Here is a 22323-nt window from a genome sequence, read left to right as displayed (position 1 = left end):
TGTTCCCAGCTCCCTTTGTGTCCTGCCTGAGCCAAGCCCAAGGGCACCATCTGGGGCCAGCCAGGCCCACACTGCAGTCTGTGCCCCAGCTGATCCTTCCCCTTGCCAGCACCAGCTCCTGCAGGCAGAGCTGCTCTCCACAGGCTCTGAGCCCACAGACACCTCCAGGCTCTGCTCAGGGAAGCTCCTCTCCCTCCTGATCATCAGCAGGGAAACAAGGCTGATCTCACATGTGCTCCAACATGGCACCAGCAGTGGGGGAGCAGGAGAAGGACAGTGGGGAAAGGGAGAGAGATGGGGACAGGACTTCAAGGGGAGAACCTTAACCAGGATCAGGCAATGAGAGAACTCCCAGCACACACTCTCTGCAAAGGTGAGGGACAGAAGAGGGACTTTGCAGAGAACATTTCAGCATGGAGGTGTTTCAGTGGCATGGATCACAAGAGCTGTTCCCCATGGAAGGACTGTCCCTCCCCATCCCCTCTGAGGAGCTGAGCAGGATGAGCTCACAGGGCAGGTGGGCTGTAGAGCAGCTTTTGCCTTCAGAGAGATGAAAGTCTGCTTGGACCTGCTCACCTTGGTTCTTCTCCAGGTCTATTCTGAGAAGCTGAAGCTCATGCTTTGTGGACTCCGGTAATTTCCGTAAATCTTTTTCCAGAGTCTTATTAGTCTCTAAGAGCTGCCGGAATTCCTTCTCCATCCTGGATAATAGGGCTCTTGAAATTTTCTCCTCTTTTTTTCCTGTGAAGAACGAACAATGTCATGGAGTCACTGATGCTTCCTCCTTGATGGATGACCAGCTCTCTGACACAAGGATGCCCAAAAGCTCTGATTTAACATCCCTGGCAGACGGTCTCTTCCTAGAGCTCTCCTGTTGGTGTTTTTCCTCTTCCTCATTCCCCCTTAGAAATCCTCACCTCACAGGAATTCCATTTGGCCAATGAGGCACAATCTGGAAATTGTTTTCCTTTGTCCCTCTGACTTTTAGCAGGGAGGGGACAAGAATCTCAGTGCAAATTTTCATCCCTTTTCAACCTCTCATTTGTGTTTTCTGTAGCTCTATAAATAGGGCTTCAGCTTTGAAAAGCGGGCCACAGGCTTAATCCAAAGCCCATAATGGCTTGAGGCAGCAGGAACTCCAGGGGTTTCCCTGGACTGCTCTGGGCTGCTCCCTGCCATGGCTTTGCTGGCAGCAGCTGGAGCAAGAACAGGACCCACAGTCAGGGAAGGCAAATGTTCCTCAGCTTTCCCTCCCCTGGCTGCCAGAGGCTGTTCCCAGCTCCCTTTGTGTCCTGCCTGAGCCAGGCCCAGGGGCACCATCTGGGGCCAGCCAGGCCCACACTGCAGTCTGTGCCCCAGCTGATGCTTCCCCTTGCCAGCACCAGCTCCTGCAGGCAGAGCTGCTCTCCACAGGCTCTGAGCCCACAGACACCTCCAGGCTCTGCTCAGGGAAGCTCCTCTCCCTCCTGATCATCAGCAAGGAAACAAGGCTGATCTCACATGTGCCCCAACATGGCACAGCAGTGGGGGAGCAGGAGAAGGGCAGTGGGGAAAGGGAGAGAGATGGGGACAGGACTTCAAGGGAAGAACCTTAACAAGGATCAGGAAGTGAGAGAACTCCCAGCACACACTCTCTGCAAAGGTGAGGGACAGAAGAGGGACTTTGCAGAGAACACTTCAGCATGGAGGTGTTTCAGTGCCATGGATCACAAAAGCTGTTCCCCATGGAAGGACTGTCCCTCCCCATCCCCTTGGAGGAGCTGAGCAGGATGAGCTCACAGGGTGGTTGTCCATTAGAGCAGCTTTTGCCTTCAGAGACATGGAAGTCTGCTTGGCAATGACCTTGCTCACCTTGTTCCTGCTCTGGGTCTGCTCTGAAAAGCTGAACCTCATTCTGTGAGGACTTCTGTAATTTTTTGAAACCTTCACGCAGAGCTTCCATTTTCTTCTGGAGCTCCTGGTGGGCATTTTCCATCTCACATTCCAGGGTCTTTGTGGTCTTCTCTCTCTGTCTCCTTCCTGTAGAAGAAGACTGGCATCAGTGGGAAAGTGACATTGCATCCTTGAGGGGGAGACCACCCATCCTCTCTGAGGATGCTCAAATCCTCTGCTTTAAAGTCTCTACTTGAGGATCTCTTCTTAGGTCTTGCTGCAGGTTGGTTTTTTTTTTTCTTCCTCTCTTGGCAGAAATACTTCAGAGGAATTAAGCCTTATGCTCAAGGTGCAATCTGGAAAGGGATTCTTTTTTTGCTTTATTTCTTTATGCAGAGAGGAAACAAGAAGCTCAGACTCAGTTCCCTCCTGTCCAGCCTGTTTACCAATTTAATGTGCTCCAGACCTCTTCTTCTTTAGAGAACCTTTTCTAATTCAAGCAGCCTTGGAAAAGAATTCACTCATCCCTGAAAAACAGGGATGCAGAATTCACATGCTGATGCACCTGTGGGCAACACTTGCCTTTTTCCTGGCTTTCAAATCCTTTTCCAACAGGAGTTTGCTCTGGGAAGGACCCTTGGCCTCCTTTCTGTCACCCCAGTTTTCCTCCTGACATGGAGACTTGTGCTCTTACATCTTTTGCCTGTTGAAAGGCCTCTCAGCACCATTGAGAGCCCTTCAGACATGAGCTTGGAGCTCCTGAGCTGCTGGTGAGGAATACCTGAAGGAGCCCCATGGCCTCCTCACTGCCCAAAGGCCTGGCCAGGAGAGAGCCCAGGCCATGCTGAATTTCAAGTGTCCCTTGAGGGCACAGCACACCCCTGCCAGCATCCCAGCTGGAAAGAGCAGGGGCAGGAGAAGAGCTGGCCTTAGAACCCAGGGAGGATGGGATCCAGCAGATCCAGGCTGTCCTGGTGTGTGCTGGGGCAGCTTTGCACCCTGGGGCCCTGGGCACCTGCATGGGGATGGGAAATAAACAAAGAACTGCCTGGAGGGCTTGGGAAGTGGGGATTTATGGCCAGGTGGGATTGTTTGACCTGACTGCACTGAGCCCTCATGCACAATCAGCCTTGGCATCTTCTTGCTTAGCAGGGTTTTGTTTCCAGGGAGTGTGGGCAAGGACTGGCACTCACCTGCACAGAAAGGCTTCTGCCTTCTGCCCCTGGAGGAAAGCCCAGCATGAGATTCCTCCTTTAGTGCTCAAAGAAAGGAAAGGAAATCCCAGAAGGGATGTGCTATGTCTTCAAAATCCTTACCAATTGCAAGGAACACCTCCTGCTAGAGTAGGATGTGTCTCTTGCCAAAGAAGGTCATCCTTCTGACCAAAACCATCCCATCCCAAAGGCCAGGCCTCCTGTGTGCTCTGGAAGGGTTCTGCAGGTAATGTGCTCAGGGGAGATACCTCCACTGGCCTCCCTTCTCTCAGGGATAACACCTCACATCCCAAGGGTTCCCACGGATGGCCCCAGACAAGATCCAGCACACTTACTTGCTTCTGTAAATGCCTTGTGTACGCCTGCCTTAGCCAGCTCATAACCAATCAGCATTGCTGGACATCGGGATCATATGAAAATAAAATAAAAAAGAAAAAGAGAACATTTAAAAAGGAATTTTCCCCAAGGAACTCCAGGACTGCACTGAGCAGGTTCAGGGACAGAACACATCCCACAGCTGGCCCAGGAGCCATGAGGTCCTGTGAACCAGGAGCCCCACAGCAGTGCTGGGGGTCTCTGAGGCTCTCCTGGGCCAGGAAGCTGCCTTGGCTGCCACAGCACTCAGGCACCACACAGGTGCCTCAGCACAGTCCCACCAGAGCACAGAACCCACGAGAGGTGAGACTCTCCTCCTTCACCCTCCACGAGTGGAGGGAGACCTCCCAGGTCCCTTCACTGTCCCTCAGCACATTCATTTCAGCCTGGCTCCTCAAAGCTTGCTCAGCAACACCCCCTGCTAGAGCAGGATGTGTCTCTTGTCAGAGGTCACCCCTCTGACCAAATTCATCAATTCATCCCACCCCGAAGGCCAGGCCTCCTGTGTGCTCTGGAAGGGTTCTGCAGGTAATGTGCTCAGGGGAAACACCTCCACTGGCCTTGCTTCCCTCAGGGATAACACCTCACATCCCAAGGGTTCCCAAGGATGGCCCCAGACAAGAGCAATGGCATCCATGAGTCCACACTTACTTATGGACTGAAATTGGCCTCCCTGGACATGCTGCCATGAACTCTTTTTTTTGTGGCCATTAGATTCACATGAGAAGAAAAAGAAAAATTAAAAAGAGGAAATTTTGCTGCAATATTTCCCTAAGGATTTCAAGAATGCATTGAAGAACTTTTTTGGGACACACATATCCCTTATACAATTCAAACCTCTGATCTACTCAAATTTTTAACTTAACTTATTTTCCCTTCCATCACTGTCTAAACAGAAGAAATACAGCTCTTACCAAGAAATCGAGCCATGTCCTCTTTTCTTGTAACTCGTGTCTTTTTCTCAAGGTTCACTCTGCAATGCAAGGGAAAAGAGGGGCAAAATCTCTGTGATGGGCACAGGACTAGAGAAGGTAATGCAGTTGATAAGATGTTGTGTTATACTCCCAGCTGGTCCCTAACCCATCTTGGCTGCCCTGGAGCTCTGAGAATTCTCACAGCCACACATACCATCTTCCTTGGTCACCATTAGGACCTTCTGCTTTTGCAGAGTGCAGAACCACATGTTCAACCCCAGCCACAATTTTCCATAGGGAAAAGGGACCATTGTCCATTCCTTCAAACTCAAATCCTGGAGCTATCCTGACCAGCTATGAAGAAATCTATGGAGAAAGGACAGTGGTGACCTTGGCTGGCTGCCACATGCCCACCAAGCTGCTCTCTCACTCCCTCTCCTCAACTGGACAGGAAGAAAAAACACAACTGAAGATCTCACAAAGCCTGGAACATCCCTCACCAGCTGCCATTGTGGCCAAACCAGACTCAACTTGGGGACAATTGCTTTGCTTACTTGGCAATTCCCAAGAGAGCAGCAAGGCGAGTAACAAAGACCAAACTGAAACCACCTCACTGCTCCTGGTTGTGAACACACCTGGTGCAGGTGGCTGGGGGCAGCTGCAGGTCGAGTTCTGGCCAAGATAAGAGCCCATGAACTGCCAAGGAAGCACAAAAGAGTGGTGGCACAGCCAGGGAAGGGACACTGAGTGACCCAGCAGGAGCTGAGGGCTCGAGAAGAAGAGCCAGATTTGAGTCTTGGGCATTTAAAGTGTGAGGGGATAAAACCAAGGGCTTCCTCTGTTAGGGTCTCTCCTCAGAGGCACCAGCTTGGGCTGGTTTTGTGTCACTGCACCAGGAATAAATGGCTTTATGGAATGAGACATCTGAGACTCTGCTGTGGGAAACCTGGGCTGGAACTGGGGAGGACACAGGGGCTGAGTGTGGGAGTGGTGGCTGCAGGGAGTCCAGCAGGGCCTGCTGGGTCTGTGGAGCTGCTGCTGCCAAGGGGCTCTGGTCCCAGCACTGAACATCTCTGGTGGTGGAGTGTGATGGCCTGAGAGCCTCGGGAATGGTCAGACTGGGAAGTTTCCTTAACACGCTGTTCTGCAGAGCTGGCAGCAGAAAGCATGGCCTCGCTGGCCCTGCCAACAAAGCCACCTGTCCCTTCTGACCAGATCCACCAGAGCAGCACTGACCAGGTGAAGGCAGAGGGCAGAAACAAACTGACTAGGAACGAGGAAAGCTCTGCTCAGGGCACAGCTCACTGCCCTGCTCTGCTCTCCCTCTCTTTCTCACACTCCATTTCCCTGCGCTGTCTGCTCCTTGTGACTTTTTGTTTCCTTTGCCAAGGGCCATGTTCCAGAGAAGGAGGAGGACCTGGATTAAATTAAAGAACCTCTTGCCAGAAGCTGCTGCATGTCAAGAAAGCTCTCCTGGTGTTCCAGGGATCTCTAGACCTGAGTGAGGAAAAGAGCTTCACTGAAGACTGTAAACAGAGAAATGCCAGCAGGGACCATCTGAAGTCACAGCCCCAGGACCCATGGCTGTCCCACAGGTCTAACCCAAGGCACCAGACAGGAAATGCCAGGGATGCTTCCCCAGGATTGAACTCTGCTCTGTTTCTTTCAACTACCTTTTCCTATTCTTTTGTGGTCAAAAAGGAGGGAAAGAATATAAATGGCATAAACCACTCAATATTTGAGGTTGTTTCTCCTGAAAGCAGAGCAATAGAGTGATGGATTCTTAAACAGTAACAATGAATAGAAGACATGCACATGGAGCTGTCCTGAATGTGCCTCTGCTATTGACAGCTGATGAACACAGACATTTAGCTCAGATCACTCATGGGAAGGTGTTTGTGCTTCCAGGAATGGGTCATCCCACTTTCCACAGTCAGAGAAAGATTATTCTCTCTGCCTCTCTTTGTCTCCCTCTCATATTTAGAAGGAACCCTGCCTACTGCTCCAGACAGGAAAATTATTTTATGCAGGGCCTGATCTGCAATCCTGAGACAAGGCTGAAGCTTTGAGGGAAAAAAGAAAATGAAGAGGGAAAGAGAGGAGAGAGGAGGAGAAGAAAAAATAAAATGCAAGTGGGGAGGAAAGAGAGGAGAAAAAAAAAGTACAGACAGAAAGAAAAAGAAGAAACTCTGTCTTCTGCATTGTCAGTGATGCCTCTGTTGGCCAGAGATCAACAGACTGTGAGTGGGAATGGACAATGGACTTTGAACCGGGAATCCTATGAAATATTAACTTTGTGGTCTCAAACCCCTCTTGACTGCTCCCCCACCCTCTACAGCCTTGATGAGGCAAAGATACTGAATGCCCTGGGGGCTCTGGAGGGCAGCAGAGTCCTTCAAGCCTCAGCAAAGCCCAGTGAAGGCCCCAGGATGGTCCAGGGATCAGTGCCCTTTTCTCATTCAATTCACTCTGGCAGAACTGGACACAGCACTCGAGGGGTCTCAGCAGTGCCCAGAGCAGGGGGACAGTCACTGCCTTTGAAGTCTGGTGAGGAGGGGGTGTCCCTGCTGTGTATTGCAAGTAGGGATTCCATTGGCATTGCCCAGAGGGGTGACTGCAGGTGCAGATTGCTCTGCTGAAGGTATTTCTCTTGGGGCAGAATCATACTTTTGTTGTTGGTTTTGTTGTTGCAGACACTGATATCCTTAGGGAAATCCCAGCAGCACCTGAAGGACAGCTGGAGGATTCCCACCTTAGTGTCCCAGCAGTGCAGTGGCTCCTGACTGCCACAGCTGCCCTGTCGCTGGGCAGGTGTGGTGTAGATGTGCTGGGCAGAGGGTTAAACCCTTCTCCTGGCTGTGCTCCTGCTCACACAGCCCAGGCTGCTGTTGGCTTTCTGTGCTGCTGGCTCAGGTGTTCCACCTCCCTGTGCTGCCTTTTCACCCTGGAGCTCAGTCAGCTCAGCCAGGAGCCTCAGGAGATGAGTGCTTTGTCCATGGCTCCTTGGAGAGGTCATTCCTGCCCTTGGAAGAGGCTGCCCTGTAGGGCCTCTCAGATTTCCTGAGCTTCTTCACCCTTCGGAGCTGCTGCCCCTGCCACCACCTGCTTCAGCACCCGAGTTCACCATGGTCTTCTCCTCTGCAGCCCCAGCTCTGTGCTCTGCTGCTGGCCTTTCTCCCTGCCCTCTGGTGCCTGGGACACCACTCTTTCCTGGCTGTGACAGCCCAGGCTGCACTGATGAGAACATCCCTGACCAGCTCTTCCCTGTGGGCCAGGACCAGGTCCCTGTGAGCATCCCCCCTATTCACCTGCAGGCAGCTCTGCTGAGCCATCAGCCCAAGATCCCCCACGCCCTTGGATCCCTGTTGCTCTGCCTGGCCATGAATGCCAGGGCAGTCCCCATTCCCCAGGGCAGTCCCCATTCCCCAGGGCAGTCCCCATTCCCCAGAGCAGTCCCCATTCCCCAGGGCAGTCCCCATTCCCCAGAGCAGTCCCCATTCCCCAGGGCAGTCCCCATTCCCCAGGGCAGTCCCCATTCCCCAGGGCAGTCCCCATTCCCCAGGGCAGTCACCATTCCCCAGGGCAGTCCCCATTCCCCAGAGCAGTCCCCATTCCCCAGGGCAGTCCCCATTCCCCAGGGCAGTCCCCATTCCCCAGGGCAGTCCCCATTCCCCAGGGCAGTCACCATTCCCCAGAGCAGTCCCCATTCCCCACAGGAATCTGCTCACTGGTTGGAGATCTCTCCAGGTTGCTCCCAGAGCTCTTCTGCCAACTCTCCCCAGTGATCAAGGAGTTCCTAAACTGCCAAGACAGTGTCCCCCTTTCTGACCCCTCCACTGCTCACTCACACAAGGCAAATTAACCTTTGCCCATCCTGTTGAGGATCTCCAGGCATCCAAGCTGCTCTTCACACCTCCCATCCTCATCCTCCCTTCCCACTGTGTTCCACCAGTGCTCAGGCACAGCCTCCCAAACCATTTAGGGATGTTTTTGGCTCAGGAAAAAAATGATGTAGGGAGCTTCTGAGCTCAAACCCAGCAACTTCAGGTTCTTAGTCACTCAGAAACTCCCATTCAGGAGCTTTTGGGCTAAGAAACTGCAAGTTTGGGAGCTTTTGGGCTCAGAATCAGTGAGCTGATTAGGGTCCTTTTAGGGAGCTTTGGGGTCCCAAACACTCATTTTTAGAGAGATTTTGGGCTCTGAAATAGCCCAAAGTTATGGCATGTTTGGTGTTGAGAAACACCAATTCAGGGAGCATTTGGCTCAGACCCACTGATCTGGGGAGCTCTTGGCCTCAGAAAGTCCCCCCTAGGCAGCTTTCCAGCTCAAAATTCCAATTTAGGGAGCTCTTGGGCTCAGATGTTTAAGGAACTGCAGTGCTGAGAAAAAGCAATGCTGGGAGCTTTGGGAGTCAGAAAGAGAAACTTGAGGAGCTTCAGGGCTCAGAAACACCCATTTAACAAGCTTTGGGGCTCAGAAAAATTAATATCCACAGACTTTGGGCTCCAAAGCCACAATATAAGATTCTTTGGGGCTCAGTAATGATTCGCCCCAATCAAGCTCAGAGACACTTCAGAGACCAAGTCAGAGAAGTGGGTATTTGCTTCATTCGGTGCACCGGATGTGTGGGGAATTATTTCCACCAAACACACACACCTCAGTACCCCAAAGACACAGAGTTATAGGTAAAATCATGAATATTAATTACATTCTTCAGGATAGGAGTGGTTATACAAATCATTTCTCGGAAGTCATTAATATCATTAGCATGTGCACCACGCATGCTCCGTATATCCTGGTGGTCTTTGGAGACCCCCAAAGCCTCCTCCAAGGTGACAGTCTTTCATGGGATGATTCAGCGGTTTCTGTGCTGGTTTCAAATGCATGCTTAGCTGATAAGCCATCAGGCCAGAGTTGTTGCCTACAATTTGAATTTGAATTAAGAGTTCAGCCTTCAGCCCCGGAGGCGCCTGTGCTGGTGGAAGGGGCAAAAAGCTCAGAGTCTCAGTAACACCATTTCAAGGAGCTTTTAGCCTCAAAAACAGCCATTTAGGGAACTTCACGGCTGAGATTAGAGATGTTTTGGGAGCACTGGGGCTCAGAAACCCACCTAGGGAGTTTTTGGGACCTGAAACAGCATTTGGGTTCAGAAACACTGACTTAGGGAGCACTGGGGTTATAAAACATTGATCTGGGGACTCACAGGCCTAAGAAACCCTGATCTGGGGAGTTTGAGGCTGAGAAAAAATCATGTCGGGAGATTTGGGGGTCAGGAGAAGTGACTATATCAGGGATATTTTTGGATCAGAAGGAGCTATTCAGTCAGCTTCTGGGCTCCAAAAAACCAATTTAAGCAGTTTTGGGGCTCAGTAGCCCCCATTTAGGGAGATTTGGAGCCCCAAACCAGCGATTTAGGGAGCTTTTGGGCTCAGAAATGTTAATTTCAGGAGCACAAGTAGCAACCCGGGGGAAAACACGGGCAGGAGGGTTTGGTGCTCACCTGGGACAAGGCTGGGCAGAAGCAGCTCTGCTGTGGGGCTGGAAGCACTGCGGGGCTCCTCAGGGTTTTCCTTGCTGCACTTATCCCGGTTCTATCTCACCCTGCCTGCTCCCACCCCACCCCCGGCTCCTCCCTAGCACTATTTCTTGGTTTTACACCGATTTCCCGTAAATCCCTGGGAAACTGAAAGTGAAAATGCTCTAGTCAGTTAGTGGCTCCTCGATCAGGGTGGGGAAAGGCACAGCTGAGATCTCCTGCCTGGTCCTGGGAGCTCCCAGGGGCACCAGGAATGCTCTGGGAGGAGACTGGGAGTGAACCCCACGGTCTGATGGCAAACAAGGCTTGAGTATAGGGAGCTCAGGGCTCTACAACACTGATTATGGGAACTTGATGGCTTAGAAACCCCTATTTCAGCAGCTTTGGGGCCATGACAGTGATTTCAGGAGCTTTGGAGCAGAGAAAGAGCAATTTGGGGGGCTTTGTGGCTCCAGAACACTGATTTGCCAAGATTATGGTGTCAGGAAAAAACCTTAGAATGTACCAAGCCTCAAAGACAGCAATTTTGGGATATTTTGAGCTAAGAAAAAGCAATATAGGAGGTCTGGGCACAGAGAACAATGAGTCCCTTGCAGGCTGACCCTGTTGGGACAACCTGCTCCTCACCCCAACCTCACCATGGCTGACATTGCCCACCCTGCACTCACATCCCCATTCCCTGCATCACAAACTTGTCCCCTGAGCTCTGCAGCTGGCTGTCCCAGCCCGTGGCTCCACGTCCCACCTGCTCTCCTCAGGGCTCTGCCTGCACACAGCCCAGCAGAAGTTCTCCTGTTTGTAAGGAAAGAATGGAAAAGCCTGAGCAGGTTTCTTACACAACAAACCCGCTCAGGAACCACATGCTCAGTACAGGCTGCCTCTGATGATGTCACCTTTCTGCAAGGGACAGTGTGACCAGAAATGATCTCTATAGGCAGAATTCTCTGAGTGTTTCAGGTGAATTCTCTGTCCCTGTCCTTTCTCTGGATCTCTGTTGCAGATGGAAGTTGCTGGTGCCATTCTCCGCTTTAACTGTGCTTTTGAATGCAAACAGATGTTTCCCAGGGTGTTAGGCAGGTGTTGCTCAATGTTTATGCAAAGTTTTGTGTTCCTCATGAATCCAAGGAGACCCTTGTGACACTGAGGGGCCTCATGGAACCAAAGGGCCATTGAGATGCAGCAGGGGCTCATGGAATCAAGGAGACAATTGTGACAGTGCAGAACCTCATTGAGTCAAGGCTTCATTGTGGCACTCTGGGGAATCATGGAATCAAGATGACCATTGTCACACAGCAAGGTCACGTAGAACCAATCGTCCGTTGTTACACTGCAGATTCAAGAAAACCATGGTGACACTATGGAACCTCCTGGAACCAGACATTCATTGTGACACATCAGGGCCTCATGGAACCAAGGAGACCATTGTGACACATTGGAACTTAATAGAAAAAACTGTCTCTTCTGACACAGTGGGACCTCACAAAGGGGATCATGGTAACAAAGCAGGGCCTAATGGAACCATTGTGAATGCTAAGGAAACTCATGCCATTGGGACACTAGGGAACCTCATGGAACCAAGGGTCCATTGTGGTGCCTCATGGAATCGAAGAGATCATTGTGAAACTCGGGGGCCTAATGGAATAAGGGTTTCTATTGTGATACTACAGAACTCATGGAATCAAGGTGACCATGTTATACTATGCTAACTCATGGAACCAAGGGGCCATTGTGACATTGTGGGGCCCTATAGAATCAAGGAGACCACTGTGAAGCTCTGCAGTCTCATGGAACCAAAGGTCCATTTTTATACAGTGAAGCCTCATGGAACCAATTGTCCATTGTGACACAGAGGGGCTGCTTGTAACCAATTGTCCCTTGCAATACCGCAGATCCAAGAGACCATGGTGACACTATGGATGTTCGTGGAACCAAGGGGCTATTGTGACACACCAAGGCCTCATGGAACCAAGGAGAGCATTGTGACAGTGCAGAACCAAGGAGGCCATTTTGACAGTATGGAACCTAATGGAACCAAGGGTCCATTGTTATACAGCAGGGCCTCATGAATCCAAGGAGCCATTGTGAAACTGTGTGACTAGAGTCAAGGACTCTAGTCAAGGACACCATTGATAGTGAAATCTGCTGGATAGAAACTTTTTAGTAGAGTTTTGAGTATTTGAAAGCAGGTATTCTTTATTACAGCATGGGGATTACATGGGGGATTACTTGAATAGGGATTACTCCATTCAAGTGCAGTGAGTATTGAGTGAACAGAGTTTTTATCACACACACTGATTACATATTGATTAGCTCTCCCACTTCCTTTATTTGACATAGTTGCACTCCTTATTACAAGTCCTTGTATGGTTCTTTGGGGTCTGTTTTCAACATCCGGTATCCTTTTTAGGTGGCTGTTCTTCAACTCCCACTTTTGAGCAAGTGTAATATCATTGTTTTCAATAATTCCTGCTTTGTCAGCCTTGCAGAGCTGAGCTGGCATGCTGCTTTCGTTTTGTGTAACTTCTGTATGTCTGAGTTACATCCTTCATCTATTTCTCCAGGGCTGTTCTGTTCTACTGTCCTTGTCACAGTGCTAGCCCCGCAACGAGGTGTGTCTGCAACCCCCCACCAATGGGCTTGGGGTGGGCAAGTGTTCCTGAGGGAACAGGAATGGAACAGCTTTGGCTGCACTGAACCAAGGGATGTTCCATTCCATGTCACACCATGACCAGCAATAAACTGAGAGAAGCAGGGGGTGGAGTGGATTAATTTCTTTTTTGAGACATGTTTGTTTTCAGCACCTACACATGTAGAATCCTCTCCTGCCACAAAGTGGTTAAACATTTTCTGCTGAAAGGACATTTCCTGTGGATTTGCTTTTCTGTTTGTGGCTTTTGCTTTTTGTGGTTGGTTTGTTTGTGTGGGGGTTTTTTGTTATTCTGGGTGGGTATTGCTTTGGATTTTTTAAGTTGGGTTTGGTTTTTTTCCCCTGTTGAGCCACCTTTCTTCAGATGCATAAGTTTTTTCTCCTTTTCCTTGTGGCTTACAGAATATAATGTAAGAAGTATTATACAAAGTCAAGGAAAAGAAAAGAAAATCCCCAAAAAAATCAAACCAGAAAAAACATAAAAGACAGGTTTGGCCTGTGACAAGTTCTAATTTTGAATGCTATGCAGAAAAAATAGGTTTTTTCCAGTCACCATTTTCCCCAGGGCACTCCTGAGCTCCTGGTTTCTCAGGCTGTAGATTAGGGGGTTCAGGGTTGGAGGCACCAGTGAGTACAGAACTGACACTGACAGATCCAGGGATAGGGAGGAGATGGAGGGAGGCTTCAAGTAGGCAAAAATGGCAGTGAAGACAAACAGGGAGACCACAGCCAGGTGAGGGAGGGATGTGGAAAAGGCTTTGTGCCATCCCTGCTCAGAGGGGATCCTCAGCACAGCCCTGAAGATCTGCACATAGGAGAAAACTATGAACACAAAACAACCAAATACCAAACAGGCACCAACCACAATAAGCCCAAGTTCTCTGAGGTAGGAGTGTGAGCAGGAGAGCTTGAGGATGTGTCATGAGTCATGTGTCATGAGTCATGTGTCAGCTTCAGAAGATGCCTGCAGCCAGAGACTTACTGTGTCAGAAGCTGTGAAGATTTCTCCATGAATAAGCTCAGAATTGTCCTTCCAGTTGCTTTAAGCCTCTGTCTGCTTCACTCCTGTCAGGTACCTGCAGGCAGCACCCTCAGCCCTGCTGGGCTGGGAGAGAAACTGCTCCTCAGCAGAGCTGCCTCTTTGAAGCTCTTCTTGGTTGCCAGGAGTTCCCTCTGTGCCAGCAGCCCAGCCCAGCTCAGCAGCACAGCAACAGCACAAGGACTTTAATGAGCCTCTCAGGACTTTGCTGTTGTTTACATGAGACTCAGTCCCTGAGAGAGTGTTCAAAAAACTTCTCAAGAACTCAAAGTCAGATTCAGACTTCCAAGTATATCAAAGTTTCAATGTGTCCCACTAAGAGACACAACTGAGAAAGTGTCCCCAGGTTCCAGGTAGAGCAGAACACTGGAGGCAGTGATGACAGCTGGGGACAAACAAGGCAAAGGTGTCTCTGATGCTGAGCAAACCTGGATGTGTTTCAGCAATGCAAAGGGCCAAGGCCTGAGCCCCAGCCCCTGGCAAGGCAGATCCTGTCCCTCCCTCAGTGCTCAGGGCTCTTCCCGGGGCACTGGCATGTGGGGATGTGCAATGCCAAGGGCAGGACCATGGGGCAGCCCCTGCCAGGCTGCTGGGCAGGGACAAGGAGGCAATGAGGCCCCAGGGCTGCAAGGGTCACTTGTCTCCTCCTCATGGCCTCAGGGCCAGGGACAGCAGCCATGGCCAAAGTGCTGCACAAGTTGGCTCTGTCAGGGCCTTGCAGCTCCTGCACATCCCTCTGCCCTCTCCAGCCCAGGCTGTCCTACGCTGTCCATGCCCTGTGCCTCTGTCCCTGCAGGCTGTCGTCATCCCCCGGCTGCCCCACCTCGCTGTGCCTTCCTTTGCTGACAGCTCTGCGTCCTGCCTGCCTCTGCCTTGGCACACAGAGCCTTGGGCTGACCCAGACTCCTTCTGGGGGATGTGTTGCACCACAGCACTGCCCTGGGAGGGAAATTCTGTTTTCCACCTGTTCACTCTGGACCAACCCAGTTGTCCTTGCTGGCATTACTTCTTTTCCATGCTCATTTCAACGATGAAAAAAATTCCCATATATCTGGATCCACCCTTCAAGCCCTCTCAGGCTACTCCTGTTCTCTCTTCAGTCTCCAAACCACTGAGCCCAGGGCCTTCATTCCCTATATAGTGGTCCTTTATTCGAGACCTCCAAACCCTCTCCTGGGACATCTCTTGGACCTCCCCATGGTTTAGCCATGAAAATGTTATGCTCTCAGTCCAGGAATTGCAGAGAGACACTTTTTGCCAGGGGTTTTATTGACAGAACAAGACAAACCATATTTATGCTGAACAAGGGTAGATTTAGATTGGATGTAAAGATGAAATATTTTACAATGAGGGTGGCAAGACTGGCACAGGTTGCCACTGAATGGAATGCACATCCCTGGAAGTGTCAAAGGTCAGGAGCTCTGTGCAACCTGAACGAGTGAATCCCTGGCTATTGCAAGGGGAGCTGGACCAGAGACTCTTTTAAGTCTCTTCTAATGCAAACCATTTTACAATTCGTTGATTCTTATATCCCCAAATCCTTCTCCCCAGAGCTGAAAATACCTACACACACCATGTCAGCATTTAATGTGACCTAAATCCCAACACTTCCATAAAAAGGAAAGAATTGCCACACCAGGGACATGAATGCTTGTGGAGGAGCCATTCAAAACTCAAAAGGTAAAGAAACTGAAAGCAAGGTCCAATATCTCTTTGTGAAAGACTCACCAAGTGGGAGAATGGCAGAAACTCCCAGGGTGACCTCGCAGCTGAGAATGGGGTTTCTGCCTTGAGGTCTGAGACTCAAGATGGGCATCCAGAAAGGGCATTTGGGGAATGTGCAAGATTCTCCAAGGGATGTCTAGGAAAGGAACACAGGAAGGGAAAGGGTGATGCCATGGTGGGTTGTGAAAGAACAAACATGAGAAATCAGAGAGAAAAGGGGATGAAAGAGCTGATCCTGAGCAAACAGGTGATGGTCAGTGCCCATCCCTGCCCATGCCCTACAACTGATCCCCACAGCCTGTCCTGTTTTCTGAATCCCTCCATTGCCAAGAACTTTCTGGGACAAGGGAGCTCTCTCTGCTCTGGGTACACAGGGAACTCCAAGTGCCACATACTGCAGTGGGAACCACAAACCATCAGGTCTTGTGTCCTTTGGGGCCCAGGCCCTGGTGAGACTGGTGTGTGTGCACACAGCACTGGGGTGTGTGGGGCTGGGTGTAACCACCAGGGAACATCAAACCAGAGCCACCAGCCAGCAGCAGAGGCCTGGGAGCTGCTGTGTGAGATCAGCTCCTGCAGGGATCCACATTGTCTGGGTGTCTCTGCATCTCATCCTGCCATGGCAGAGCACACAAACAGCCCATCCTTGTGTCCCTTTCTGCACTGACTGGGCTTTGGCTTGGCCTGGAAACCTCTAGAGGTGCCTCCCAGGAGGAGTCCCTGTGCATTTCCCTCCCCCATGGCTCTGCCCTGCCTGCTGCAGCAGCTGTGGGGCAGCAGAGCTGGGACAGTGCAGGGACAGGGCTGGCTCTGACAGGGCTGTTGTGGTTTGGGAATGGTGTTCTCCAGTTTACTACTCCCACTAAAAACACCATGTGTCTGCCCAGACTGATATTGCCACCATCATCCCTCACACCACAGGGGCTTTACCTGCTTGGCCCTGCTTGATCTCAGCACACGTTTCACACTCATGGATAACCTGGAGATGCTGTCCATGGGTAAATCCACCCCTCGGTCACAAGCCCATCTGGAAGTTGCATCTCTTCCCTGATGACCTGAGCTGTCCTGGGCCCACTGAGCCAGAAATAACTCAGCCTTGTGTGGCCATTCCAGACCCACCTGAGACACTTTAATCCTGGCAGCCCCATCCCCCTGTCCATTGCTGTGATGCTCTTCAGTGCCCAACTCTTGGCTACGTGAGCATCCACAGGAGGGACTTTCACAGCCAACTGCTCTCCCCTGGCAGTGATGTTTTGCCCCAGTCCAGCAGCCCAGATGGGTTTCCCTCTGCACTGCCAATTGTCCTTTTTCCATGATTGCAGCCACCCCACAGAGCATTTGCCACCATCCCCGAGTCAGAGCAGAGGTGCAGCGCTGGCCATTTCTCTCGCTCAGAGCTCCGTGTATGGTCCCAGGATTGCAGTGACTGCAGGAAAGGGGCAGCCCACAGTGGGACATTTCTTGGTCAGATATAGACACAAAGAGTGGCAAACTGTCTGTGACTTGGGTTTGGGACTCAAAGCTGCTGCTGTGGTTTGCAGGGAGCTGCAGTGTGGCACAGCCCTGGCTGTGCCCAGGAGCGCTGGCTTGGGAGAAGGTGTTGGTGCAGCTGGGCCAGGGAGCTGCAGGGAGTGAGGAATGAATCCCTCCTGGTGTCCTGTCCTAGGGTGACACTGTGGGGTGTCATGGAACCAAGGGACCATTGTGACACAATGGGGCCACATGGAACCAAGGACATCATTGTGACACTGCAGGGCATCATGGAACCAAGGAGACCATTGTGGAATTGCGAGTCCTCATGGAACCAAGAGGCTGCTGAGACACTGCAGAGCTCTTTGGAACCAAGGGACCATGGTGACACCATGGGGCTCGTGGAGCCAAGCAGGCCATTGTGACACTTCAGGGCCCCATTGACCCAAGGGTTCGTTGTGACACTGCAGAACCTCATATAACCAAGGGGCTGGTGTGACACTGCAGGGCCCCATGGAATGAAGGTGACCATTGTGACACTGTGGGGCCTTGTTGAATTGATACTGAAATCAGCCAGATAGAAATTTTCTAACACAGTTTGAGTATTAGAAAGCAGCCACTCTTTATTGCAGTGCTGGGCACTCAGAGGATCATTCCTCCATTCCTTCCTCCATTCGAGTGCCCTGAGCGTTGGGTGAGCAGAGTTTTTATCACACACACTGATTACATATTCATGAGCTATCCCAGCTTACTTGATGGATATGTATTACTTTATTTTACATAAGTGTACCCTTTATCTCAAGTCCTTGCATGGTTCTTTGGGGTCTGCCATCAACATCCATCGTCCTTTTCAGCTGCCTGTTTCTTGACCCCTGATTTTGAGTAAGGGCAATATTGTTGTCATGCAGAACTTCTGCTTTGTCAGCTTTGCAGAGCTGAGCTGGAATCCTGCTTGTGTTTTGTGAGACTTCTGTTTTGCCTCAGTTACATCCTTTATCTATTTCTCCAAGGCTGTGCTGTTCTGTTCTACTGTCCTTATCAAGTCCCTCCTTTGCTTGACACTCAGTTCCTTATGGGAACTGATCTCTCAATAGCTCTATTTCATTTTATAGCACATGGCATTACAACAGCTACAACACTGAATCTTGATGCAAGCTAAAACCATAAAGAAATTATTATGGTGATCTTTTTAAACAGATATTTTATCCAAGTCCAGCTGCATAACCTTGAGTTAATTTTGGTCCAGATTTCTTCAAATCCCCAGGAGATGCCATCTTGAGCTGTGCATTGTAAAAAAATGTCAATAGCACTTGGAAAGGTCCCTTCCCCTTTGGCTGGAGCAGAGCAGTTTCTCAGCCTTCCAAGCAGACCCAATCTCCTGGTTGGAACTCCTGTCCTGGTGTGTCCAATCCCATCAGTCTGGAGATCTCCACTGCTTGGTGCAAATCCTGAAAGGTTTTACTAAGAGAAATGAGGGAATTATTCAAATCAACCCCTCCATTTACATGTGTGTATTTCCTGCAATGTGGCACTTGGTAGGGTTGACCACAGAGCAGCTCATAGGGGCTGATTTTGCTGATGTCCCACAGCTGAAATCTGCTTTGAAGTAGAGCCACAGGTAAGGCTTGACCAGGTGAAGGAGGTTTCCTGACATATTTTACCCAATTTCAATTTGATTGTAGAATTGATTCCCTCTACTTTGGGACCAAGGGCTGAGAGGAGACACCTTGTCCTGAGGCACTGGGGCCTCCTGCCTCTGGAGGTCTCACGCTGGGAGACCTTGTGTACCAAAATTCTCCCCTTGGAGTGACTTTTCTTTTTGCTCACCTCCAGTCTGAACCTTCCATGCTGTACTTGGGGGAGGTTTACTTCTCTTCCCACTCCCAAGGCAAACTCTGTCTCCTGCTGTTCACAAACAGAGAAGGGCTGGGGGGAGATGTGGTGGTCAGAGGCTGCCTGGGGCACAGGGACAATGAAATAATTGAGATTTTTAATATTCTGTGAAAGAGGAGGCATCAACAAAACTGCTCCACTGGACTTCCACAGGGCAGACCTTGGCCTATTCAGGATGCTGCTTTGAGGAGAACTGAATCAGATACTGATTTCTTTTAAAGGAAACAGCCCTTAAAAACAAAGTGGTCCTGGAAGGATGGACATAATTCCAAGAAAGAAATCCTGAAGGCGCAGGAGCAGCCTGTCCCAGTGTGCCAAAAGATGAGCCAGCAAGGAACACGACTGGCCTGGCTGAGCTTTTGCAGGAACTAAGGGAAAAAAGAGGTTTCAGACTGCTCTGGAAATGCTTAAGGATGTTGTTAGGTCACACAGAAAGAAAATTAGAGAGGTGAAAGCTGAATTAGGACTTAACCTGGCCACTTCTGTACAGGATAATAGAAATGCTTTTACAAATACATCAATGGCAAGAGGGGAAAGGACAAATTTCACTCATTATTGGGCGGGATAGAGTTACCAAAGATTAGGAAAAGGCTGAGGTATTTAACACTTTCTTTGCCTCAGTTTTCACCGATAAGATAGGTCATTCTCACGACAGTTGGTCCCCTGAGCTGGGAGATGGGGACAAGGAGGAGAATGGACCTCCTGAAATCCAGGAGGAAGCAGCTGGGGACCTGCTGAGCCACTTAGATGCTCACAGGTCTGTGGGACCAGATGGGATCCATCCTAGGGGGATGAGGGAGCTGGAGGATGAGCTCACCAAGCTGCTCTCCATCATTTATCATCAGTCCTGCCTCACCAGGGAGCTCCCAGAGGACTGGAGGTGCCAATGTGACCTCATCCACAAGAAGGGCTGGAAGGAGGATCTGGGGAACTCCAGGCCTGTCAGCCTGACCTAAGTGCCTGGCAAGGTAATGGAACAGATCACCTTGAGTGCCATCACAGAGCACCTACAGGATGGCTGAGGGATCAGACCAGCCGGAGTGGATTTCAGTATCTTCAGTGGTGATCTGGATGAAGGGATTGAGTCCAGCATCAGCAGATTTGCAGATGACACTCAGTTGGGTGTGAGTGTGGATCTGCTGGAGGGCAGGACGGCTCTGCAGAGGGACCTGGACAGGCTGGATCCAGGGGCCAAATCCAACAATGTCAGGTTTAACAAGACCAAGTGCCAGGTCCTGCACTTTGGCCTCAACAACCGCTGCAGTGCTACAGGCTGGGGTCAGAGTGGCTGGACAGTGGCCAGGCAGAAAGGGACCTGGGAGCACTGATGGACAGCAGGCTGGACATGAGCCAGCAGTGTGCCCAGGTGGCCAAGGAGGCCAATGGCACCTGGCCTGGATCAGGAATGGTGTGGCCAGCAGGAGCAGGGCAGTGATTCTTCCCCTGTACTCGGCACTGGTGAGGCCTCACCTCGAGTGCTGTGTCCAGTTCTGGGCCCCCAGTTTAGGAAGGACATTGAGGGGCTGGAGTGTGTCCAGAGAAGGGCGACAAGGCTGGGGAAGGGTCTGGAACACAAGTGCTGTGAGGAGTGGCTGAGTTTGGAGCTGGAGTTGTTTATCCTGGAGAAGAGGAGGCTCAGGGCAGACCTCATCACTCTCTACAACTCCCTGACAGGAGGCTGCAGCCAGGTGGGGGTTGGGCTCTTCTCCTGGGCAACAGTCAGAGGACAGACAAGAGGACACAGATTTTAGCTGCACCTGGAAAGATTTAGGCTGGACATTAGGCAAGAATTCTTCACAGAAAGAGTGATTGGGCATTGCAATGGACTGCCCAGGGAGGTGGTGGAGTCACTGTCCCTGGAGGTGTTTAAGGAAAGACTGCATGTGGCACTTGCTGCCATGGTCTGGGTGACAAGGTGGTGTTGGGTCAAAGGTTGGACTTGATGATCTCCAAGGTCTTCTCCAACCTGGTTGATTCTGTGATGATTGTGACACTGCAGGGCCCCAGGGAAGCAAGAGGCCATTGTGACACTGTGGGATAAAACGGAACCAAGGACCCATTGTGACACTGTGGTGCTCCATGGAACCAAGAAGTCCATTGTGACACTACAGAACCAAGGAGACAATTACTGCCCTGCAAGACCTCCTGGATCCAAGGTGCCATTGTGACACTTTGGGGCCCAAGGAACCAAGGGGCCATTGTGACACTACAGAGCCTCATGGAATCATAGAGACCACTGTGACACTCTAAGGCCTCATGGAGGAGGGTGCAGCCAGGTGGAGATTGGGCTCTGTTCCCAGGGAACATGGGAGAGGTTGAAAGCAAATGTCTTAAGCTGTGCTATATGAAATCTAGGATGGATATTAGGAAGAAGTTCTTCACAGAAAGGGTCATTGGGTATTGGAAAGGGCTGCCCAATACCAACACCCAGTTGGAAAGGGAGGTGGTGGACTCACTGTCCCTGGAGCTGTTTAAGGAAAGACTGCATGTGGCACTTATAGCCACAATCTGGTGACAAGGTGGTGTTAGGTCACAGGTTGGACTTGATGGTCTCAAAGGTCTTTTCCATCCTGGTTAATGCTGTGGTTCTGTGATTGTGTCCCTGGGGCACCAGGAGCTGCCTGAGGAGCCCTGGGGCCAACTCTCTGCTGCTGTCCTGGGCAGCAGGGCTGGCCCTGGGGCTGCAGGAGCTGCCCGAGCTGAGCATCTCCTGAGCATCTCCTGAGCATTCCAGATCCAGAGTTGCTGTCCCTGACCTCCAGTGCCTCCAGCTCCTGCTGCAGGGCCAGACAGGGCTGGGCTGCTCTGCAGGGCTGCAGATGGGACATGGATTTCAGTGCTGGGAGATGGAGAGAAGGAGCAGATTCCAGCAAGGCTGTGCCTGGGACAGCTTGGGTGCCACAGGAGCTTTAGCAGGGTGTGAGAAGAAGGCAGGAGTTGGGAATCCCACATGAATTGGCCATTCCTCAGCCAAACACAGCTTTTTGTTTGAAGCAACAGCAAGGGAGGACAGAGGGACATGAGGAAAGCTTTGGGAGCTCCCAGGGTCAGAGGGAGGTGGGGAAATGGGGCAGTGGGTAAAGTCTGCAAGGGAAGCAGCACAGGCCTAGGCCAGGGGAGGAGAGCTGCAGTGGGGTGACCAAAGGCCTTGGGGGGGCTGGGACCACCCCCTGCCAGCAGCAATGACATTTGTGTCCCCTGGCTGTGGCTGCTGTCCCTGCCACTGAGGCCCATGAGAAGACACCAGTTCCTTGTAGCCCCAGGGCTTGTGGCCTCCTCCCCCAGCCCACAGAGCTTTGCAGGGCTCCTGCTGCTCTCCTGCCCTCACCATCCCACACCCCACATCCCACTGCTCCAGGAGAGCCACGAGCATCCTGTGAGGCCACCGATCCCCATTGCCAGGGCATGGGGTCAGGCCTTGGCTGTCCTGCTTGGCCAAGCCCAGGCAGGGCTTTCACAGCCACATTGCAGAGTCCATTCCCCACCTGGAGCCACTGGTGCCTCTGAGTTCTGCTTCCCCAGCCCCAGGGATGCTCTCCTTGGCTGCTCATTGCCCCACGGTCTCTTGGCAGGGATGGCCTCAGTGAGGGCTGCTGACATCCTCAGCAACTTGGACATTGCTGTTAACTTTTCTTTCT

General features: G+C 51.2%; 1 protein-coding gene across 2 annotated transcripts in view; it reads right to left on the bottom strand.

Annotated features, from left to right (window-relative positions):
* LOC146421981 (uncharacterized) overlaps window positions 1–22323 on the bottom strand; it is an 80275-nt gene that overhangs the window by 5013 nt on the left and 52939 nt on the right. The window lies entirely within an intron of this gene.

This window comes from Lichenostomus cassidix, unplaced genomic scaffold, assembly GCF_008360975.1.
Source record: "Lichenostomus cassidix isolate B80296 unplaced genomic scaffold, HeHo_3.0 HiC_scaffold_46, whole genome shotgun sequence".
NCBI classification, from domain to species: domain Eukaryota; kingdom Metazoa; phylum Chordata; class Aves; order Passeriformes; family Meliphagidae; genus Lichenostomus; species Lichenostomus cassidix.
The sequence above is the reverse complement of the archived record's forward strand: the minus strand, read 5'-3'. Positions and strand labels throughout refer to the sequence as shown.